The following is a 22505-nucleotide window of genomic DNA, read 5'->3' as shown; positions in this document are numbered from 1 at the left end:
CACCCCTGGAAACACACGCACTCGCAGAGGGTCCGTAGAGATTTGTTCTTAGGCCAATTGACACTCGATCTCAATCAAGTAGCAGTGAGTGTGCAGTGCATGTTATTTTAACGCCCACTGGGTGTATTTTTGGTATTGGCAGTGGTTCACGCTGAATTGGGGCCTGCAGGGACACATTCCCAGGGTTAATTGGAGCAAGTAGAAAATCCGCTTTTGCTCATACTTGGTGCAGGGTGTCCCAGGCTCCTCACGGTGCCTTTCATTTGATTGGGGTTCTACCCTGTCGAATTGGCTGGTCCCCAGCAATTGATTAAGCAGCCAGTTGACTGCACGGTTGCCACTAGGCTCAAACTTCGGCACCTGTGGGTGGAGTCTTTATACTCATCATGTCACAGCAGGGGGACATACACTGGGAGGAGGATCCTCTTGAGCAGCTACCCTGGGATGACGATTTCTACATCGCGGTGGATACGTCCATCTACCGCACCGTAGAAGAGGTCATGTCTCCCATGGAGGAGCGTTTATGCCAAAAGTTGGAGCAGTTTTGTTCTAAATGGGCCCCACCAGCTGGGGCGGCTCCCGCTATGACGCAAGCGATGTCCGTCAGTGACCCTGTGCCCGCTAAGCGTCCTAAGGTGGACGGTGTAGACCAACACGCTTTTCAGCGCTTGAGAGAAGCAATTCTGGCACACAATCCTCAGCAACCCCCACCCTTACCCCCTTCTCCTTCCTCAGCGCCTATTGATCCGCCCAGTCCTTCCCAGGGGATGGAGGATGATGCTCAAGGGGACACGGACGAGGAACCAGGCCCCTCTAGGCCGTGGTGCCCAGCCCCATCCACCCGCCCCACGGATCAGCAGGGTACCTGCGGAGACTCCGATATGCTGGAACCTGAGCTGTTAATGCACCCAAAGTCATTGGAATGGGCGCCTTCCTCCAAGGTGGCTGGTTATGTAGCAAGCAGGATCCGCACGCCGATGGGCAAGGAAGCTCGCAGCTGCCTTCGCTCAGAGTGCCCTTGGTGCAGTTCAGAATACAAAATCTCCTCCTGCTTCCACGGACGGAATGATTCTACAGTCACACGCACATACACACATCACACGCTGGTGGGGCCCATAACACCAACACTCATTCTCATCAAACCTATCCGTGCCCACAGAGAGATCTTCAAATATCCCGAACTACAGTTCTATTTCCCTTTCCTTGGATGGAGGAAACCACATCTATTTAATTTTACCCTAACAATTCCTCCATCCGGAGGTCAATTGGATCATTTAGTTGTTCTAGAAATTTGATGACAAACACTTCAATTCTTATATTAATCAAATAAACATTTCAATAAATAACCACCCGACACAGTTCTTCAAACAATAATTTTTCTTTATCTAAATAAAGTTCAGGTTAAAATCATAACAAACGCAATAATACCTTTTGTCATAATTACCTATTCTGGCTAATTGTCGTTCTCTAAGTCAGAACTGGTCCTCAGAAATTCATCACAGATTCTACCGTCCCGTCCTCTGCTGTCAGCGTGGAGAGTCGCATAGAGTAGCATCGATCAGGGTGCGTCTCGAGCTCATTGGGTGGTAACCTAATTTTCCCTCTCTGGACTACTAATATTTATACTGAAATTTACATATAACAGATAGATTTCATAATTTCCAGGCTATTCATTGGCTGAATTCAGCCCCGTCCCAATACTTTAAGCAACATTCACAAAAGTTCACATACGAATAATGTATAAGCTAAGCGCATGGGAAAAGTCGTTCCCAGGTCAGGAAAGTATCAGTCTATTGTCAATAGGTGGCTTTTGGTTCCGAGTTTGCAACATTTCTTCCGTGTTCAGGGACATTGGCATCTGGCCCAGAGTAGTCTTCATGGACCTGGTTCAGCGGTTCAAGGAGAGGACACTACGTAGTCAGTGCAGATGCCTTCCTCCATTGCTATTTGCATGAAGTCATGTACTTTAGTAAGGATTCAGTCGGCAGCCATCTTTTAGTAGGCCGAAATAGTCAACTTTAGGTAAAAGAAACACAAAACGTAATTAATACATAGAAATGACCAAAACAATGTTATTCCCTCACTAATACCCTTATGTGTATGTATTCATCTAGCCATATGCGACATTAAAAGCCGTTAATGCTGATTTATTTTAGCGCAAAACACATTAACATTGCTTAAGCTAAACATATAAATTTAATATGCGTACAAACTTAGTTCACTTATTATTTTAGCCAGGCAAATGCATTCCCACGTATATTCTCTTGGTTAATAAGGTTGATTAATTCAATTTCCACACTTAATTATTTAGTAGAATTAGTTTTTTAGTAATTTTAATAAAACTTATATAAATGGATTGGGTATACCAAAAGTTTTTTATTTTACCCGCTCCATCAATCCCCCCTTTGGGGATTTTTTCACCACCAAAACAACCCACCAAATTTCAATTTATCTCCCCTTTTGCGGAAGATTTTGAAATGTCTTTTTGCTTACTTAAAATTCTGTTTCCCTTTCATCTTCTCCCTGGGTTTTATCATACATACTCTCCTTCCACTCTTCCATTTCTATTTCATTGAGATCTTTTTCTGGTTTCTTTTCTCTCTTTTTGTAAATTTCTCTTTTAACCTTCTTTTTATTTCTTCTATATCTACAACATATACATCCTAATCTAAGTAGTAATAATTCAAAAATCACACAGGTTAATGGAAATAATATTTTCCCTATTATGGTACTACCTAATTTACCTAAGAAAGCCTTTATAGCAGCCATCTTATTACTAATTCTAGTCCAGATACTTTCAACCTCCAGTGGTTTTATTTCATCATGCAATTCTGTAATATTTTTGATGTAGACTTTTAGATCTCTTCTTTCGTCAGGAATGTAAGTGCAACAATGTTAAACTTTCAGCATTCCACAGACTCCACCCTCTTTTGCCAATAAAATATCAAGGGCAAGTCGATTTTGCATAATCATAGCATGCATGGCAACTAATTCAGTGTTTACCAATAGAAATCCTCCAGCTGTGCTTGTTGACAAATGATCCACTATGGTGGACAGCTTCCGAATATTATTTGCATTCAAAGATATTCCCACTGCTGGTATCAAGGCTCCAAAAATATCACCTACAATTTCTAACCAAGTTTCTCTTCTGCTACGCATTAGTAGGTTATTTGGTCCACTATTTTCTACTCTATCCATGTGAAAGATCTTTGGAAAGACCAGGCCTACATAACATGTGCCATACCAATGGTCAGGCAGCCTGTAATAAGCCTTGTTCCCACAAATATAATACAATCCAGGAAAAACTGGGTCTTCTCCACCTCTAAATCCCCATCCGGATGCAATGAAGTATGTATCATGACACTCACTTGTCCCTATGTATTTGTAATCATACTGGGATCTTTCTCTCATGATGCATAATTTGCCTTTCTGTGGTGAATCTATAGCTATTGTTGGTCTAATATCACCTTGCGTTTTCTTGTTCCCATCTATTGCCCAAATATTTTCCCCTTCTTTATGTCCTTCTGCATTCTTGTGTATTTTCAACCTTCTCTCCTCAACCATATCCAAGAATGTTTTCTCTTCTGGTTTCAAACTACAAGTTAAATTGTTCTTAAAAATATATTGTAGAGTTAGTCCCTTAGTTTCTATAAAAATTTCTCCTAATGTATTAGCTTCTTTAGCTGAATTTAATTCCTTATTCATGGGCAATCGTCCAAGAATATTATCTATGTTAGACAAATTGTACTCTAATTTTCCTACTTGATAAAATATACTAGTTAAAACGCTACATGTTATTCCATAAGTTGCTGGGAGGTGATGATAAGTCACCCCTTCTAAAACAGATGCAGGTAATTGCATCCAGACGTAGCAATCCCTTACTTCCATTGTTTTAACCATATTCATAGAACAATTTTGAAAACACATTACTAGAAAAATCATTTATTGACCTATCTTGATGCACATGCTCTGTGCTTGTTCTAACCGGTATTACTTTTTGTGAGTTCTTCACTATATTAGTCATATTCTCTGTATGTCCTGCTAATGTATCTAAAGTTACTTTGAAAGAGATCAAAAGAGCGAGTACGCTCCAAAGAAGCATTAATAGTCCTGTACAACAGCAACAAGTCTTGCACCATCTTCTCATGAAGGTACATCTACTCTTATTATCATCTATGTTAGCCATCTTGTTAGATCCAACCGTGTCTTTTGACTTAGCCTCTTCTACTCCACTTCTTATAGCTTTTTAAATTACAATTTTTCTTATTCAATCCTGTGTATTTCTACAAGGATCGCCTAAAATTACTCAGCTTGGCCTTTCGTAGTTTTTCACTTCTTTCTCGTCATCCACATGCAGGATTTCCTGATCTTCCGCTTCTTCTCCAATGTCAGATAAGATAAATCTCAGGATTTCCCCAGTTTCTTCTTCTTTTATCAGTTTCAGCCAAGTCTCCTCTGGATTTCCTTGACTATCTGCCTCTTCTCCTTGTTCAGGCAGTGCTACATACGTCCATTCAGGTGACTTATATTTCTGATTTGGCTTTCTTGCTCGTTTGTTTGCTTCTGACACTTCTGTTTCTCCCTCTTTCTCTGGACGCTGACTAGTTACTTCATTCACTTGTTCAGCCTCTGAGGGTTTAGCTCGTATCAATCTGTATCTCAGTTTCTTAATTTTATTTGGCCAAATGTCTCCTTTGGTGTTCCTTCTTATTTTGCCGTCTTTGCCGTTTCTTTCCTTGATCCAAGTTCTCTTTCTCAGAACTCGACCTTCTGGTATCTCTGTTTCACTGTCTTCAGATTCAGTTTCATTTGATTTTTCTTTTTCAGAAGTCTCCTTTTCCACCTCTTGGGTTGGCCCTACTTCTGTCCCTCCTCGGGTCTCCGGCACGCAATCCTCTTGCTGACTATTTGTCCCTTCTCCTAGCTGGGTGTTGCAGTTCCCTACACCTCCTCGGGGATTTTCTGCAATCTGTCCCTCTCTTTCTTCAACTGTCCCTTTTTCTTCTTCCAGTATTTTCTCAGGTGGAATTTCTTCTACTCTTTCATCTGGTGTAAAAGTAACTTCTGACTGGATGTTCTTTTCTTTTCTTTTCTTCTTTCAGTGTTCACCGCTAGAGTTTTGCTCATCTCCAGAATCTGAAGTATCAGAAATCTGCAATCTTTTTCTCAGAATTTCTTCTCTGGGGGTCTGAACTAGTCTTGGCTCATTCTCCCCCCTTTCAGGATTTTCTTTTGTTTTTAGGTTCTCATTGCTTGACTCATCACTTGATTCTGATTCGTCAAAGTATTCTTTCCCGATGCCGTCTGCTGGATTTGGAACTCTCAGTGTGTGACTAGCATGTATCCAGTTCTTCAGTCCTGCACACTTTACAGCAGTTGTTGTGGTCAAGAGGACCTGTCTTGGCCTTCCCCACCTTGGAACCAGGCAATTTCTTCTTCTGTGTACTTTTATCCTCACCCAGTCCCCTGGGCTCAAATCATGGGCTGGTTTCTTTTCAAGTGTGGTGGCATCCGCTCCAACCACAGAATGAACTGCGTCAGCCAGGCCTTTACAGTAATCCAAAATCATGTCATCAGTTATAGTCATCAGCTTGTTGACTGGCACAAGCACGTGTCTCATGGCACGTCCCATGATAATCTTGTGTGGACTCAAACCTGTGGTTCTATCTGGAGTAGACCTAATGGTCATCAAAACAGAGGCAAGACATCAGGCCATTTCAAACCTGTGGCAAAACACATTTTTCCAATTCTATTTTTGATGGTACCATTCATTTGCTCGACTAAACCAGAAGCCTCTGGTTGGTAGGCACAATGCAGTTTCTGTTGTACACCCAATGCTTCACAAATTAGTTTCATGATCTCATTGTAGAAATGTCCTTCTCTGTCTGATTCAATGGTTATTGGGAACCCGTACCTTGGGATGAATTCCCTCAACAATAGCTTGGCCACTGTGATTCCATAATTTCTTCTGGTTGGGTATGCCTCCACCCACCTAGAGAACAAACAAACTACCACCAAAACATACCTCAGTTTGTTATAAGGGGTCATTTCAATGAAATCTACTTGCATTCTGGTGAAAGGTTCTCCCTCCCGACCTATGGTACCCAGACTCATCACTGTTTTTCTTCCAGGATTGTACTGCTAACATGCAAACAAAATATTAGGGTTACTGTGGCACGCCTGCAAAAGTTACATAAATCTCAAAAAATATAGAGACCTGGTTCCTAAGCAACGTAGGGTACAGTATTCCCTTAGCTTCTTTCCTACTCACCAAGATCAATTGACAAGGATTTCAAAAACATAAATCTGACACCATCCAGTTCAAGTATGGGACTGTAATTCTTTATTCTTTCTTTCGTTTGAGTCCACAAAAAAAAAAATTCATAAAATATTCTCAGCACTTTTTTGCCAACAGGTGTTTCGTCTTTCCAAAGACTTTATCAAGGCTGGAATAATAAACATAAAAACAAAAATAACTCACACAAATATGAACAACATATATATGTACAAAAATACATTAAAAACATGAACAAACCCATGATACATGAAAAGTGTTATAAATAATTATATGAACATGAAATCAAATATCCACAATAAACATAGAATAGGTAATAAGGGCATGGATACTACTAAAACAGAAAAAGCCAATGAGTTAACAAGACAAAATAATATTGCACATAAATAGAAAAGTGAGAAAAAATATAGAAATATAAAAATGGCCAGTTGCCATAAAAGTGAAAGGTGATATTTGCAATTAGTTCGCCAGGAAATAAGATATGGTAGAGATAGATTGTTGAGCGAAAAAACACTACTATCAATAAGCAGTAAAGAATAATAAATGACAAGAGAAAAATAGAAGAGTAAAGTAAAGTGGCAGAACCACAATTACCAAAGACAGAACACCCGTGCGGGATCCATTATAGGCACTCGAGAGTAATCATCAGTAAAAATAAAAAACCTACCCATTAATATAAACGAGAGAATATCCAATGGAACAACAAACTTATAGCCGTTACGATCTATAAGGCTATACAGATAAACAGAAGGCTGGTTCCTGAATAACAAATCTGAAACTGAAAAGTGAGAAAAAATATAATAAAGTTACAAAGCAATCCCTCATCTAATCGCTACACATAAGTCTAAAATGACTCAATAAGTGTAACCCAGAGCCTAAAACCGGAAAAGTGAACAATCAGAAAAAGAGAAGTGAAATAAGACCCTAAGGTGTATGGGAAGACCATATAGGATCTCCCATAGGATCTAGGAGAATAGAGTTAGAGCAAGAGAATCCTATAATATAGAAAACCACAGATCCTAAAATAATAGGACCGTAAAGAGGGCGGTAGGTAGAGTGGTACTATGGAGAGCTCCCGAGAACTATAGTTATAATAATACAGCGCCATAGATGGGTGCTATGCTCACCTTTCCTCACAAAATGAATAGAGCGCCAAAGTAAAATTTTCGGATATTTTTTTAAAATACGAGGGTGCAGAAATCATATGCTGCTACCTAAAATGGAAACAACACAACAACACTGTAATATAGCACCTGGTAATATAGGCATATAGCAACCCAAAATAAACACAATAGCGAACAATTATCCGTCCCATTGATACCACAAATGAGTGGTGTTTAAACATAGAAATTCTGAGTCATACTAAATATAAAGAAAGGTAGAATAAAATGTATTCCTGCCCATCGCTATCACCCTGCTACCTACAATAGAAACAACAAGACAGCCTTATGATGTGGCAGCTAATAATGTAGGCATCTAGCTATCCAAAGTAAACACTGTAGCAAACTGGTTTCCGTCACAAAAATGCCTCGAGGTATTGGTCATACTCTAAATAAAAAGTTGGATGTAAATAATACATATTCTCCTGCCAAAAACTCCCACCCTAAACTAGATGGCAAACATATGGCTAATATGCCCATTTATAACTAGCTGGGGGCCAAAGTTAAAAAACAACACTCACCTATCACATGACGAAAGGATGATATAATGGAACGCCAAAAAGTGGTTTCCAACTTGATATAGTATTACTGGGTGCAGATCAGGTAAAATGCCCCCTAGGAAACAAACACACAGTACAGCCGTTGTAACGCCGTAATTTAAAGAAGTAGGAGTAAGCCAACAAGACCATCGTGGTAGACTGATGATGACGACTTACCCAGAGAACGATAATGTCCGTGAACGCCAATCCGCGTGTAAAAGTATCCACAAGGTAAATGAACGGCAAAGAGCGCACGTATTTAAAGCGTCATCTCTGCGGTAATCAGGAGGGTCACATGCACTCGCTACTGCTCAGAGTCAGAAAAATAGGAAAAGGACAAGACCGAGGGCCTGAATGCTCAGTTTTACTCGGGAGCCATCTTAAGATGTCTAAAGAACCACGCCAAAAGGATCATATCGTACTGATACAAACCAAAGTGAAAAGCACAACAATGGATGCCAGATGGGATAAAAAACCTCTTGTTTACAGATGAAAAATGATTATCAGTGTAGCAGTATCCTTAAAAAAACGATGTAAAGGAGGGCTAAAAAACAGGCATGATTAATGTAGGACTGAACTACAAATCTTCAAATAACGTATTAGTGATGTCAGCACAAAAGGAGTTAAAAGAGAAAATGTTGTTAGTAAATAGTTGTAATAGTTATAAGGAAGGGATAGTAGAGAGGGATTTGATGAAGAGATAGCACGCAATTTAAGATGCCGTCTGCTGGATTTGGAACTCTCAGTGTGTGACTAGCATGTATCCAGTTCTTCAGTCCTGCACACTTTACAGCAGTTGTTGTGGTCAAGATGACCTGTCTTGGCCTTCCCCACCTTGGAACCAGGCAATTTCTTCTTCTGTGTACTTTTATCCTCACCCAGTCCCTTGGGCTCAAATCATGGGCTGGTTTCTTTTCAAGTGTGGTGGCATCCGCTCCAACCTGGTGAAACACAGAATGAACTGCGTCAGCCAGGTCTTTACAGTAATCCAAAATCATGTCATCAGTTATAGTCATCAGCTTGTTGACTGGCACAAACACGTGTCTCATGGCACGTCCCATGATAATCTTGTGTGGACTCAAACCTGTGGTTCTATCTGGAGTAGACCTAATGGTCATCAAAACCAGAGGCAAGACATCAGGCCATTTCAAACCTCTGGCCAAACACATTTTTCCACTTCTATTTTTGATGGTACCATTCATTTGCTCGACTACACCAGAAGCCTCTGGTCGGTAGGCACAATGCAGTTTCTGTTGTACACCCAATGCTTCACAAATTAGTTTCATGATCTCATTGTAGAAATGTCCTCCTCTGTCTGATTCAATGGTTATTGGGAACCCGTACCTTCGGATGAATTCCCTCAACAATAGCTTGGCCACTGTGATTCCATCATTTCTTCTGGTTGGGTATGCCTCCACCCACTTAGAGAACAAACAAACTACCACCAAAACATACCTCAGTTTGTTATAAGGGGGCATTTCAATGAAATCTACTTGCACTCTGGTGAAAGGTTCTCCCTCCCGACCTATGGTACCCAGACTCACCACTGTTTTTCTTCCAGGATTGTACTGCTGACATGTCAAACATCTCTGACAGAGACTCTCTGCAATCAGCCTGAATTTTGGATTATACCAGGTCTGTTTAAAGGCCCTTATCATGGCATCCCTTCCCAGATGTCCTTGGCCATGATACATCCGAGCCATGGTTGACATCATGCTATCAGGCATTACTGGTCTTCCATCCCGATAGACCCACACATGATCCTTTTCCCTGAGTGCACATCCTCCTTTTACCCACTGCCTCATTTCTTCATCTACTGCCTCATTCTGGCCACTACCTCAATCTGGCCATTACTGCCACTTCATCCCATGTTCCCACAACGTTAGTAAACATTATGGAGCAAAAAGACATTTCCTTTTCCTTCGACCGATTGATCGAATATTTGTTTCGGGCACAATACTCAGCCATGTCATTGGCAAACCGGTTTCCGGTAGTGATGTAATCACTACCTTGTCCATGAGCAGCACATTTTACCACAGCCAACTCTTTGGGCATTTGTATTGCCTCAAGCAATTTTCGAACCACTTCTGCATTCCTTATGGGAGTTCCACTTGAGGTCAGGAAACCTCTTTACAGCCATAGTTGGCCGAAATCGTGGACAACTCCGAAGCCATACTGGCTATCAGTCATCACGGTCACTCTCGCATTCCTCCCAATCTTGCATGCCTTGGTTAATGCCACTATTTCTGCTACTAGAGCGGATCTAACTCCTTTCAAGGGTGATGCCTCTATAACTGCTGAAACTGTGCATACTGCATAGGCAGCGCTCAACACTCCTTCATCCGTTCTCAAACAGGATCCATCCACAAAAAACACATGATCACTCTCTGGCAGTGGTAGATCTCTTATATCAGGATGAGGTTTCGTGCAGTAATCAAGCACATCCAGACAATCATGATCAGCTTCTTCTCTTATCTCCACTCTCTCTGCATCAGGCAAAAGTGTAGCTGGATTCACATTCACACATCTTTCCAGACTCACATTGTTTGCACCTAGAATGACTTTTTCATACTTAGTCAGCCGACTATGTGACATAAACTGTGTTCGACTCCTTGTTAAAAGGATCGCCACACTATGGGGTACAAACACTCTTACTGGATACCCCATCACAATTCCCTCACTCTGCTCTAGACTTCGGCATGTAGCCGCTACAGCTTTCAGACATCCTGGCAGACCTATCGCCACTGGATCTAGCATTGACGAAAAATAGGCTATTGGTCTCCTTTGTCTTCCATGTTTCTGTATCAACACTGAAAGTGCACACCCATTTAGCTCACTACAGTATAGCTCAAACTCCTTTTCATAGTCTGGCATACCCAGTGCAGGGGCTTCACAAAGACTGTTCTTCAGCTGTTTGAATGCTGCCAATTCTTCTTTGTTCAGTTCAAGGGGGTCTTTTACTTCACTTTTTGTCAATTTCACCAATGGTTTGGCAATCAGGGAAAAATTACTTATCCACTGACGACAATTACCAACCATTCCTAGGAACATTCTCACTTCTCTTTGGGTCATTGGAGCTCTCATTCCTTTAATGATTCGGATTCTGTCTATGGTTACTTTTCTCAGGTCTTTCTCAATATTATGACCCAGGTATGTCACTTCCTTCTTACAGTATTGCAATTTTGTTGGAGATACCTTAAGTCCTCCATCTGCCAAATGATTTAGCAAAGCTATGGTGTCTGTTTCACAAGCCTCACGTGTCTTTGACGCTACCAATAGGTCGTCAATATATTGGACTAAAACTGAATTCTCAGGCATAGTAAGACTTTCCAGGGATTTCTTTAACAACTGATTAAAAATAGAGGGGCTCTCTGTGTACCCCTGTGGGATTCGGCACCATGCCAAAATACGGTTTCCAAACCGAAATGCAAAAAGTGGCTGGCTGTCATGATGCAACGGAATGGAAAAGAAAGCATGACACAAATCAATTACTGTGTACCATTCTGCATCGTGTGGGATCTGATACAAAATCACTGAGGGATTTGGAACAATTGGACAACAGGAAACAACGATCTTGTTAATCTTTCTCAAATCTTGCACAATCCTGAATTTCCCACTTGGCTTTTTCAATCCCATGATAGGCGAATTACATGGACTGCTCATTATCTCCCTCAACACTCCTTGCTGGATCATCGTCTCAATCAAAGGGGTTACCCCTGCTATTATTTCTGGGGTCAGTCTGTATTGTGGAATGTTGGGGTAAACAGCTCCCTCTTTTACAGCGATTCTCACTGGGTCTACATTTCTCATCAGGCCTACATCTTCCCCAGTGAAGTCCCAGACCGCTGCTTTCCCTGTCTGTTTCAATTCTGGGGGTAATTCATCTGGATTGAATACTGCATAGGTCCCAGCAACCTCACACTCTCGGTTAGCTATGGTCATTTTGTACAGAACATCTTCATCTGGTGTTTCAAAGGCTATTCTGTCTGGTGTACAGAATATGGTGCAATTCATCTTGCACAACAAATCCCTCCCTAATAGATTCACAGGACTGGTGTCACACACCACGAATCTATGCATGTCTGAAAATTTCCCCATTCTGACCTTTACAGGATCAGTAAGGTACGTTTTAATCTGGGTGTTGGACACACCAACTACTTGGATTGTTTCATCCGAAAGAGGAAGATTTTTCACATCTGCTGATCTGACAGTGGATCGTGTAGCTCCAGTGTCTACTAGAAAAGTAATGTTTTCATCATTAACTTTCCCATCTACAAATGGTCCTGTCTGATCTATTTCTAAAGATGCGCCAAGTACGCACTCTGCTTCCTCTTTTCGGCACCGTCAATAAATTTCTTCTGGCTCACTTTCGTCATTTTGCATCCAATATTGTGACACAGCGTTTGCGCGTTGCAGTTTGTTTACCTGTTCTTCATTGTAGAATCCCGTTTCCTTGCTATATCTCTGTGTACTCCGGCTCTGTGGTAAGGGCGGTTTTGGCACCTGATTCTGTAGATTAACAGCCTTCTGCTGTTGCGGCGATGGGCCACTCCCCTCACACTGCACCTGTGGATTTAATGACGGAAATTCATCATTAGCAAGAGGTGGATTTTTACACTCGGATTTCCAATGCCCTAATCTGCCACAGTTGTGACAGGGAAACTTTTTCTTTGCTTCTTCAATGTTACCCTTTCCCTTTCCTGGACCAAACTTTGATTTTATGCCTGGATTATTTGCTTGTTCTATTAGCTGAGCTTCCTGTCTCTCTGCAACCTTCACTTGAGCCCACATTGCTTTTTCTTTTAGTTTCCGCTGCTTTGCCTCAATTTCATCACTAAAGTATTTAGCATGTCTCAGGATCTCATCTATTTTCTTGCTCTGCCAGTCCATTGTGTGCTGCTTGATCATGTCCCCAATCTCGGGACGCATACCATACACAAATCTGTACACAAAATGACTCAGGTCCTTTTCTCCCAGACTGTCATCCCCACTAAACTGTTTGAAAGCCAGAAGTAGCCTCTCATAGTATGCGTGGACTGACTCTTTCGCTTCCTGATGTGTTCAATCTATTTTAACCCAATCTGTTTCTTTTGGAGGCACTTTGTTCTTTAGGAAGGACATAACCTGTTCATATTTCTTCATGACCTCCGGGTCTGGGGGTCCTGTTTTGGGATCTCTCGGGTATTCTTTAGTGGGCCAGTCTATGACTATCTTACATTCTGCCCACAAGTCGGCTGGCACTATTATATCAAACAGACTATTCAAATCAATCCACAGCACTTTTGATAATTTCACAAATCTGTCTACCTGTCTGTACCACTCGACCGGCTTTTCCTGTAATCTAGGGAAGTCATTTGTAAATGACAAAATGTCCTGTCTGGTCCATGGGACATGCACATATCCCCCTCCTGGGATCTCTCTCATAGGGAGCTCCATTACCACCTTCTCCTTTTCTCTCACAGGAAACGCTGGAAATGTTCTGTCTGAGATGTCATCCCGCTTCCTATACCACCTGCTCTTCCATTTGTCCACATCTCCCCATTTCCTTAATACTGTGATTATGTCCCTAATCTGCCCTATTGTCCTGCAGCGTTCAGATTCTCAATGTCTTTTTCTGTGAAATCCACTCTGTATGGTTTCTGTAAATCTTTTACCTTGTCCATGTCAATTCCCATTTCACTCGCTATGTCTGCTAGTCTGTCATGTAAATTCTTTGCTCTCCAAGTGATACTTTTACAGAGGAACAGTAGTTCCTCATCTTGGTAGTTTTTCAGCTTCTCTGTGGGAATAGTCCCTACAATCAACTCTTCTAACATCATCCGTAATTTCGCTACATCAATGGTATGAGATTCTTTTTCTTTCTCCTGCAAACCCTTTAGCCAGTCATTCAATTCTTCAGTAGTTATACTCACTGACTTCTCTGCATTGCCTGGTTCTGTCAGTCTCTGTGGTTCTAACATTGATCCTTCTATCCTTCGGCTTCTCTCAGCAGTATCGGAACAATAAAATGGATTCTTTGACACCGGTAGTTCACTTTTACCCATAGCATGTCCCCAGGAACTTTCTTTCGTTTTCATCAGGGGCTGTTCTGCCTGTCTTTGGTTCACATACGGAACTGTTAGCCCATGCTCACTGTTTTTCTGCTTCTCAAAAATAGGCATAACAGGACCTATGGTCACAGGGACTGTAACTGCTTCTAGATTTTTCGTCAATTCCCTTATTTTCTCTGTCAATTCCAATGTAGTTTCTGCAAGTTCTCTAGAATTTTCGTTCTCGACCCTATTTCCCTTCTCTTTAAGTGAATTTCTTCTTTTCACTTCTGGGGTCATAACTTCTGTTTTAATGATTCTCAGAGTCTCCCTTACTGGTGTGCCTGTAGTTGGCGTTTCTGGTTCCTGTCTGTACGGAGGCGGGCTCTTATATAACATATCATCTAGGACATCATCATCAGTGTCATTAGCCTCATACCTCCGGGTTTCTACATGATTTCTCTTTTCTAGGCATTTTCTTCCTCCACTTTCTCCTTCTGTTCTAACAGGAAATAATCCTTCCGTCATACTAGCATCTCGCCACCTTCTCATTCGATCACTATGAGTTTCCCGATCATTTGGCCGTCCAAACATGTACCTATATCTAGTTCCATTTCTCTGCTTTTCTCGCTCATGCATCTCATCTTACCACTCTGTCAATGCCTCGAACTGTGTAGGCCTAGATCGCGGATCTAAGCTCATCATCCTCTCCCGTAAGTTCCTTAATATTGCCAAATTAAAAGACCCATCCTCTGGAAACGCTAGAACTCCGTCTTCCTTTGTATACTTTGCCCAATTGTCTAACCAGATACAGGTACCCATATTTCGCAACCATGAAGGATGCAGGGGTCTTTGCCGAAGGAAAACTGCCCTTCCCTAGTCACAATCGTCTTGTCTTTCACAAACAAATTTTTCAATTTACTGAACACAGACTTTTTCTTTCTCTCGGGTGAATGATAATACATTTTTCCTGACTTTTGTGGACTCTTTAGTCTTTTCTACCACTGTACGATCTCTAATACAATAGTAGCGTGACTCTTACTCACGCACCAATCCTGGCGCGTCTACGTCACTGTCACAACCTCCAATCCTTGCGTGTCTCACACTAACGCACCAATCCTGGAGCGTCTATGTCGTTGTCGCAACTTCCAATTCCTGCGCGACTCACACTAACACACCAATCCTGGAGCGTCTACGTCGCTGACTAGCTGTCCAATCACAGCGCGGTCCTTCTGACGTCTACAGTCGCTGCAGCAGCTTCTGCTCATTACTCCTGTCCTCAGTCTACCCCTCCTTTACAAAACTACTTGGTAGACTTTGTTTCAAATTTACAATACTTGTTAGTTACAACGTACAAACATCTCCATTGTCTGCTCCGCTAACCACAGAATAGCAAAAGACCTTTCCCACGAGAATCCTGTTTTCCCGAGAGCAGCGCTTACCTCTGCCCGACTACAGAATTATTACGTCCGTTGGCATAGTAGCGCATCCCTCTACTTCACCCTTCTATCATGCATCAATTAACTGTTTTCTCCGGTATTAAAACACATAGTTGGAAACGCAATGCTCCTGAGAAATAAAACCAGAGTTCCGCAATTAACCCGAATGCTATTTCATTCACACACTTTCACGCAAGGAAATATCGTTCATTCACACAGAATACTGCTTTTCTGAGAACAGCGAACAGTCTGTCCTACTACAGAATTATAACATATGTTAACAAAGCAGCGCTTACCTCTACTTTGTCCTTCTAACAAGCTCAGAGTACACCTGCTACCTTTCCAGTAAAAAGCGTTATCGGCATACCAATTGGTTTCCTGGTACTTTAGACCAAAATTTCACAGATAACTCTTTGCTATCATATACACTTCTCTCACACAGAACTTCTCTCTAATGGCAACACACAGCGATGTCACCGAAACGAACACAGACAATGCGACGCGCAACTTCAATTTTTACGCGTTTTCCCGTGCACCTACGGGCAACGACAATCCCGTCTTTCCCGAGAACAGCGCTTATCTCTGTCCTACTACAGAACTGTCACCAATTCCCGACTTCCTACCTCCCGGAAGCCGTACAGACAACATAAAACTCAATACGACGTCAACATATAGTGTTAGTACATATATCAATACCAATCAATAATCGATAAGCTATATACATGCCAAAATCATCAAACCAAAACAATAAAAACCATCTCTAGCTACCAAGAATACTGGTGCAGTTCAGAACACAAAATCTCCTCCAGCTTCCACGGACGGAATGATTCTACAGTCACACGCACATACACACATCACACGCTGGTGGGGCCCATAACACCAACACTCATTCTCATCAAACCTATCCGTGCCCACAGAGAGATCTTCAAATATCCCGAACTACAGTTCTATTTCCCTTTCCTTGGATGGAGGAAACCACATCTATTTAATTTTACCCTAACAATTCCTCCATCCGGAGGTCAATCGGATCATTTAGTTGTTCTAGAAATTTGATGACAAACACTTCAATTCTTATATTAATCAAATAAACATTTCAAGAAATAACCACCCGACACAGTTCTTCAAACAATAATTTTTCTTTACCTAATTAAAGTTCAGGTTAAAATCATAACAAATGCAATAATATCTTTTGTCATAATTACCTATTCTGGCTAATTGTCGTTCTCTAAGTCAGAACTGGTCCTCAGAAATTCATCACAGATTCTACCGTCCCGTCCTCTGCTGTCAGCGTGGAGAGTCGCATAGAGTAGCATCGATCAGGGTGCGTCTCGAGCTCATTGGGTGGTAACCTAATTTTCCCTCTCTGGACTACTAATATTTATACTGAAATTTACATATAACAGATACATTTCATAATTTCCAGGCTATTCATTGACTGAATTCAGCCCCGTCCCAATACTTTAAGCAAAATTCACAAAAGTTCACATACGAACAATGTATAAGCTAAGCGCATGGGAAAAGTCATTCCCAGGTCAGGAAAGTATCAGTCTATTGTGAATAGGTGGCTTTTGGTTCCGAGTTTGCAACATTTCTTCCGTATTCAGGGACATTGGCATCTCGCCCAGAGTAGTCTTCATGGACCTGGTTCAGCGGTTCAAGGAGAGGACACTACATAGTCAGTGCAGATGCCTTCCTCCATTGCTATTTGCATGAAATCATGTACTTTAGTAAGGATTCAGTCGGCAGCCATCTTTTAGTAGGCCGAAATAGTCAACTTTAGGTAAAAGAAACACAAAACGTAATTAATACATAGAAATGACCAAAACAATGTTATTCCCTCACTAATACCCTTATGTGTATGTATTTATCTAGCCATATGCGACATTAAAAGCCGTTAATGCTGATTTATTTTAGCGCAAAACACATTAACATTGCTTAAGCTAAACATATAAATTTAATATGCGTACAAACTTAGTTCACTTATTATTTTAGCCAGGCAAATGCATTCCCATGTATATTTTCTTGGTTAATAAGGTTGATTAATTCAATTTCCACTCTTAATTATTTATTAGAATTAGTTTTTTAGTCATTTTAATAAAACTTATATAAATGGATTGGGTATACCAAAATTTTTTATTTTACCCGCTCCATCACCCTCACCCCTCTCTGGACGGTAAAGTCGCACAAACACCAGAGCTGGATCCTAGGGTGGCGACCTTTCTTGCAAAATTCATCAAAGATCCTAAAACAGGGATAGATCGGTCCTGGAGGGCATGCCAGGATAAGCTCCTGGATGCCCTGGGCCTCATCACCATGATATTAGACATGGTGGAGGACGCGAAGTTTACAGTAGCCCCAATTTCTCCAGACGTTCTCTCCAAGTGTGCGCAAAGGATAGTAGTGTTTCTGGGGAATGCCAATTGTGCGCTCTCAACTGAGCGTAAGAGGTGTTTTTTGATTAAAGTGGATCCCAAGCTGGCAGACTTGGCCGATTCTGAAGCTGGGGCGGTTGCCCAGTGAGGTTTGTGTGGAGAACCTTTTATAAAGGAGCTGGGTAAGTTTGTGAACACGTTCACATCTTTGGGCAGAGCCCAGTCTTGCATTAAGAAAGTTTTTCCCTCCCGGGTTTTCCGCGGGCCGGTCGAGGAAGTGGCTGCTTGACCGGCCAGGCCCCCAATAACAACAGCAACTTCAGGGGGCAAGGCTCCAGGCAGGGGCAATACCAAAGCCAGGCATGGTATTCCAACTTTTACCCGTCCCGAGGGCGATGTTCCAGAGGCCGAGGTTTCTGTGGAGGTGACAACACCTCTAGCTCCGTTAAGTGTTTCCACTTCTTCTCTGGTGCGAGTGGGGGGCCGTCTAGCTGATTTTCTTAATGTATACAGGACGATCACGTCCGATGATTGGGTCCTGTACAGCTGCGGCCCGTGGAGGGAGTTCCGTGGGGCGGTAAGGTGGGGCGGGGGAGGGGCAGGGTGGATGGTTCAAAAAACCGGAATATGGATAATTGCAGGTAAGCAGACAATTAAATAAATAAAACGAATTTCGTAGTGTGCGCTGCATCGCAAAATGCGATGCAGCACACGCTACGAAATTCAGTTTATTTGTTTCATTGTTTACTTACCTACAATTATCCATATTCTGGTTTTTAGAACCCCCCACCCTGCCTCTCCCCTGCCCCGCCTTACCGCCCCACGGAATTCCTCCACGGACCGCGGCTGTTCTGCAGATGGTGCAAGGTTTTCAAATAGAGTTCTGTGGCGATCCCAAGTAAATGTTTCAACCCCACCCTATTCGGTTTTCCCATCACAAGAAGGGACTAATCAACGCGTAGGTCTTCGCGCTCTTCGACAAAGGCACTATTTGTCACACCGTCTTGCATCCCCAGGGATTTCTAAGCAATATGTTCGTGGTAGACAAGACGGATGGAGAGAAGCGGACGGTTCACAACCTGCGCGATTTCAACGAATGGCTGGTGTACCGCTATTTCAAGATGGATTTCACCTCCTGCGAGACATGCTCAGGCCGGCAGATTGGATGGTCCGCTTGGATTTAAAGGATGCCTACTTGGCCATCCCTATTTTTTTCCCCCACAGAAAGTTCCTTCCGTTTCTCTGGGGCGGACAAGCGTATCACTTCACGACTCGTCCCTTCGGTCTCTCATCCACCCTGTGGTGCTTCACGAAGGTTCTCAAACCGGTGGTGGAGTACCTGAGGGCGAGCAGGACGCTTCTCATCATGTACCTAGATTATATGCTGTTACTGGCCCAGGATCCCGGGGTGCTTCGCGATCAGTCACAACTGGCAGTCAATCGGTTGGAGAGTTTGGGGTTTGTCATAAACTCCAAGAAGTCCCTGCTGGTGCCGTCCCAGTGAGTCACCTTTTTGGGTTTTGTAATCGACTCCTCGGACGTGACCCTCAGTCTCCCAACACGAAAGTTGGCGAAGATTCACCAAGAGCTCAGACGCACCCTAACCAAAGGTACGGTTGTCCTTCGGCAGATAGCCCGATTTGTGGGGTTGCTCTCAGCCTTGATCCAGGCAGTTTTCCCAGGTCCGTTGCACTATCAGTCCTTGCAACGCCTGCAGGCCAAACATCTCCGCAAGGGGCTCCCATACTCCCATCCGGTCACCCTGTCGGACGAGGCGCTAGGAGAACTTCGCTGGTGGCTCTCTCACCTGGAGGCTTGGAACGGGAGAGTGATTTTCGGCTCCGCCCCAGACCTAGTTATATAGTCAGACGCCAGCAGATCAGGCTGGGGTGCACGATGTGGAGAGTTCTCCTCAGGCGGCTTATGGTCCCTGCAGGAGCAAGAACTTCACATCAATTGCCGGAGGCTTCTGGCGGGTTCCTTCACCGTGCGTTGTTGGACCAAAGACAAGGTCCAGTCTTGTGTCCTCCTTAAATGGACAACTTGTCGGCGGTTCGTTACATCAACAGTGGCAGACTGGCAATCGCGACACTTCAAAGATTCCAGTCTGTGGAAATTGCATCCGGAAGTTTTTGCTCAGGTGCAGGACCTTTGGGGTCCGTTTTCCGTGGATCTTTTTGCTTCCAGGTTGGATCATCAGCTTCCTCGCTTTTTCAGCTGGAGGCCGGATCCTCTGGCTCTAGCCACGGATGCATTCCTGCAGGATTGGACGCAGGAATGGCCTTATGCATTCTCACCCTTCGCCATGATCACCAGAGTGTCAGCTCAGATCAGGCAACAACAGGACAGCATGGTCCTCATTACTCCTATTTGGAGGTCGCAAGTTTGGTTCCCAATTCTCCTGGAATTTTCATGGGATTTTCCAATCCCACTCTCTCACTTTCCAGAGCTTCTTCTCAATCCCGATAACCATCCTCATCAGATGGTCCTCATTGGGTCTCTTCGCCTCATGACGTGGAAGATTACAGGGGTAGATGGTCGCTCCGAGGTCTTTCGGAGTTCGCTGAGAGCCTCTTGCCCAAGGCCTGGTCGGACAGTACCGTCAAGCGTTATTGCTCAGCCTGGGGACGAGGGTGTTGTTGGTGTGTGCAACAGAGTTGTGATCCTGTGGGCACATATTTAGTCCACGTTTTGATTTTTTGAGCGCACCTGGCCCAGCAATGTTTGGCTTATCGATCGGTCAACACTTTCCGCTTGGCGATATCAGCAGGACATGTCCCGCTAGACGGCAAGCCAGTGGGGGAGCATCCTTTTGTATGCAGGCTCTTGAGGGGCCTCCGCTTGTCTCTACCCCCGGAGCCCTGGTACTCAGAGCTGTGAAACGTTAACAAAGTGCTTAATTTGTTCCTGTCTAGGCAACCTGATGAGTTTTTATCATGTAAAGAGCTTTCGGCGAAATTAGTGATGCTTCTTTGTTTGATTTCATGCCTCAGAGTGTCGGATGTTTGGGCCTTAGACATCACGGGCAGAGTTTTTTCCCCTATGGGGGTGTCGTTTACTATCAGTCGCAGGACCAAGAGTCATACGCGTATCATTGAATACCCAACGTTTCCAGACTCTCCCAAGCTGTGTGTGGTGCGCTGTTTGAAAGTTTATGAGGAGATGTCTTTGGAGCTCAGACCTCCTGGGGAGAGACAGCTTTTGATTGCTATCCGGAAGCCACACAAGGCGGTGTCCTCGCCCACTATAGCACGCTGGGTGTGGTGGGTTATGCAGGAGGCAGGGATTAGCCTACGTCAATTTGGGGCTCATTCCGTACGAGGCGTGATGGCCTCCAAGGCATTCTCCCTAGGGGCACGCCTGAAGGACATCATGAATGCGGTGGATTGGTCCTCAGATTCAACCTTTAAGCAGTTTTATTTTAAGCCAATTATCGATATGGCGCATTGGGTGGTAAGTAAGCTTTGAACTAGCGTAATCCGAAGCCTCCGGTCCTGACATAGAATGAGAAACTTCCTAGCTAACGTAACGGAAAGTTTCAATTCTATTAAGGACTCGGAGGCAAGGTTTATCCCTCCCATAGTTCTCTGCGAGACATCCCGCCCGTTGAGAGTAAGTCGTTTTTTCTTTATGGTTTAATGGGCGTTTTGCTGGTGCATGCTTTGATTAAGTATTCTGGTCATAGCCGGATTCGATGTTTCATTTGTATTCAGCATGATTTCTGTTCTTTAAAATTCTCTGGTCGATACCCTTGTTTGCAAGTTTTTGCCTTCACCTCTGTCATTCTGAGTCCTGATGTTGTTCTATGGTTTCTAGGAGCAGACACCGGGAAACAGGACAACTAGAGAAGGATTAATGGCGTACTCGCGCAAAGAAAACGGATGAGCAAGGGGATGACGACGGTTTGGACTGCTGATCCTGGACTGTGATTGGTTGTTTGGACTAAGGGATATGTTGTCCCTTCTTTGTTTTTTTAGTTGACCACTTTTTCCCGAGGGTGTTTGGGAAATGTGGTCTCAGTGCAAGTTTTAAAATGGCTGCTGTTGGAATAAAGTATTGAAAGGATGAGCATGATCCTTGCCTCCAGTCGTAATAGAATTGAAACTTTCCATTACGTTAGCGATGAAATTTCTCATTCTGTAACTTTGCATTTTATGGGCTACTTGTCCATGCTTGAGAGAGTTACGAGCTGTCATAGGTATCCAGTAAGCTGGAACATCCACTTTGGAGGGTATATTTTTACCTCGGTCTCTCTCTCATGTTTTTATGCCTTCAGATACACGCACTTAAAACAGGTGTTGATTCAAAGTTGACGACTGTAAGAGTATTATGACTATGACAACACCCCGAGGGTGTTAATTTGCTGATAGTTTTTTTTTTATTGGTAACGATTTTGTGTACATGCACTTTTATTATGCTGCTGATTTGTGTCTGTCTATCAAACAAGCATTACTGCTATGTGTCAAAGGATGATGATAAGCCTACTAGATTGTATGGTATCCGTTATTATATACTATGTGTTATGTACTGATGTATTAACTATTGTTTTAACTGAGACATCTCTCACAGGGGGTTTCCCTTATTCCTTGCTGCTAGCTTTCCTTTTTATGCTCTTTTGCAGATTTACATCATCAGGTTCCTGATCTGTAGCCGCAGAGAATAGAAGCATAA

The 22505-nt window shown here is 43.0% G+C and overlaps 1 long non-coding RNA gene across 1 annotated transcript in view; it reads right to left on the bottom strand.

Moving 5' to 3' along the window:
* Positions 1-1484: 1484 nt before the first annotated feature.
* LOC146798446 (uncharacterized) overlaps positions 1485-22505 on the bottom strand; it is a 59391-nt gene continuing 38370 nt past the window's right edge. Inside the window, exons 3-4 of the long non-coding RNA XR_014968697.1 lie at positions 12420-12560; positions 1485-2016 (exon numbers count right to left, since the gene is read on the bottom strand). This is a non-coding gene — a long non-coding RNA (uncharacterized LOC146798446). The remainder of the gene's footprint in view (positions 2017-12419; positions 12561-22505) is intronic.

The sequence above is a fragment of the Triturus cristatus genome, chromosome 9 (genome assembly GCF_964204655.1).
Source record: "Triturus cristatus chromosome 9, aTriCri1.1, whole genome shotgun sequence".
Taxonomy (NCBI): Eukaryota; Metazoa; Chordata; class Amphibia; order Caudata; family Salamandridae; genus Triturus; species Triturus cristatus.
The sequence above is the reverse complement of the archived record's forward strand: the minus strand, read 5'-3'. Positions and strand labels throughout refer to the sequence as shown.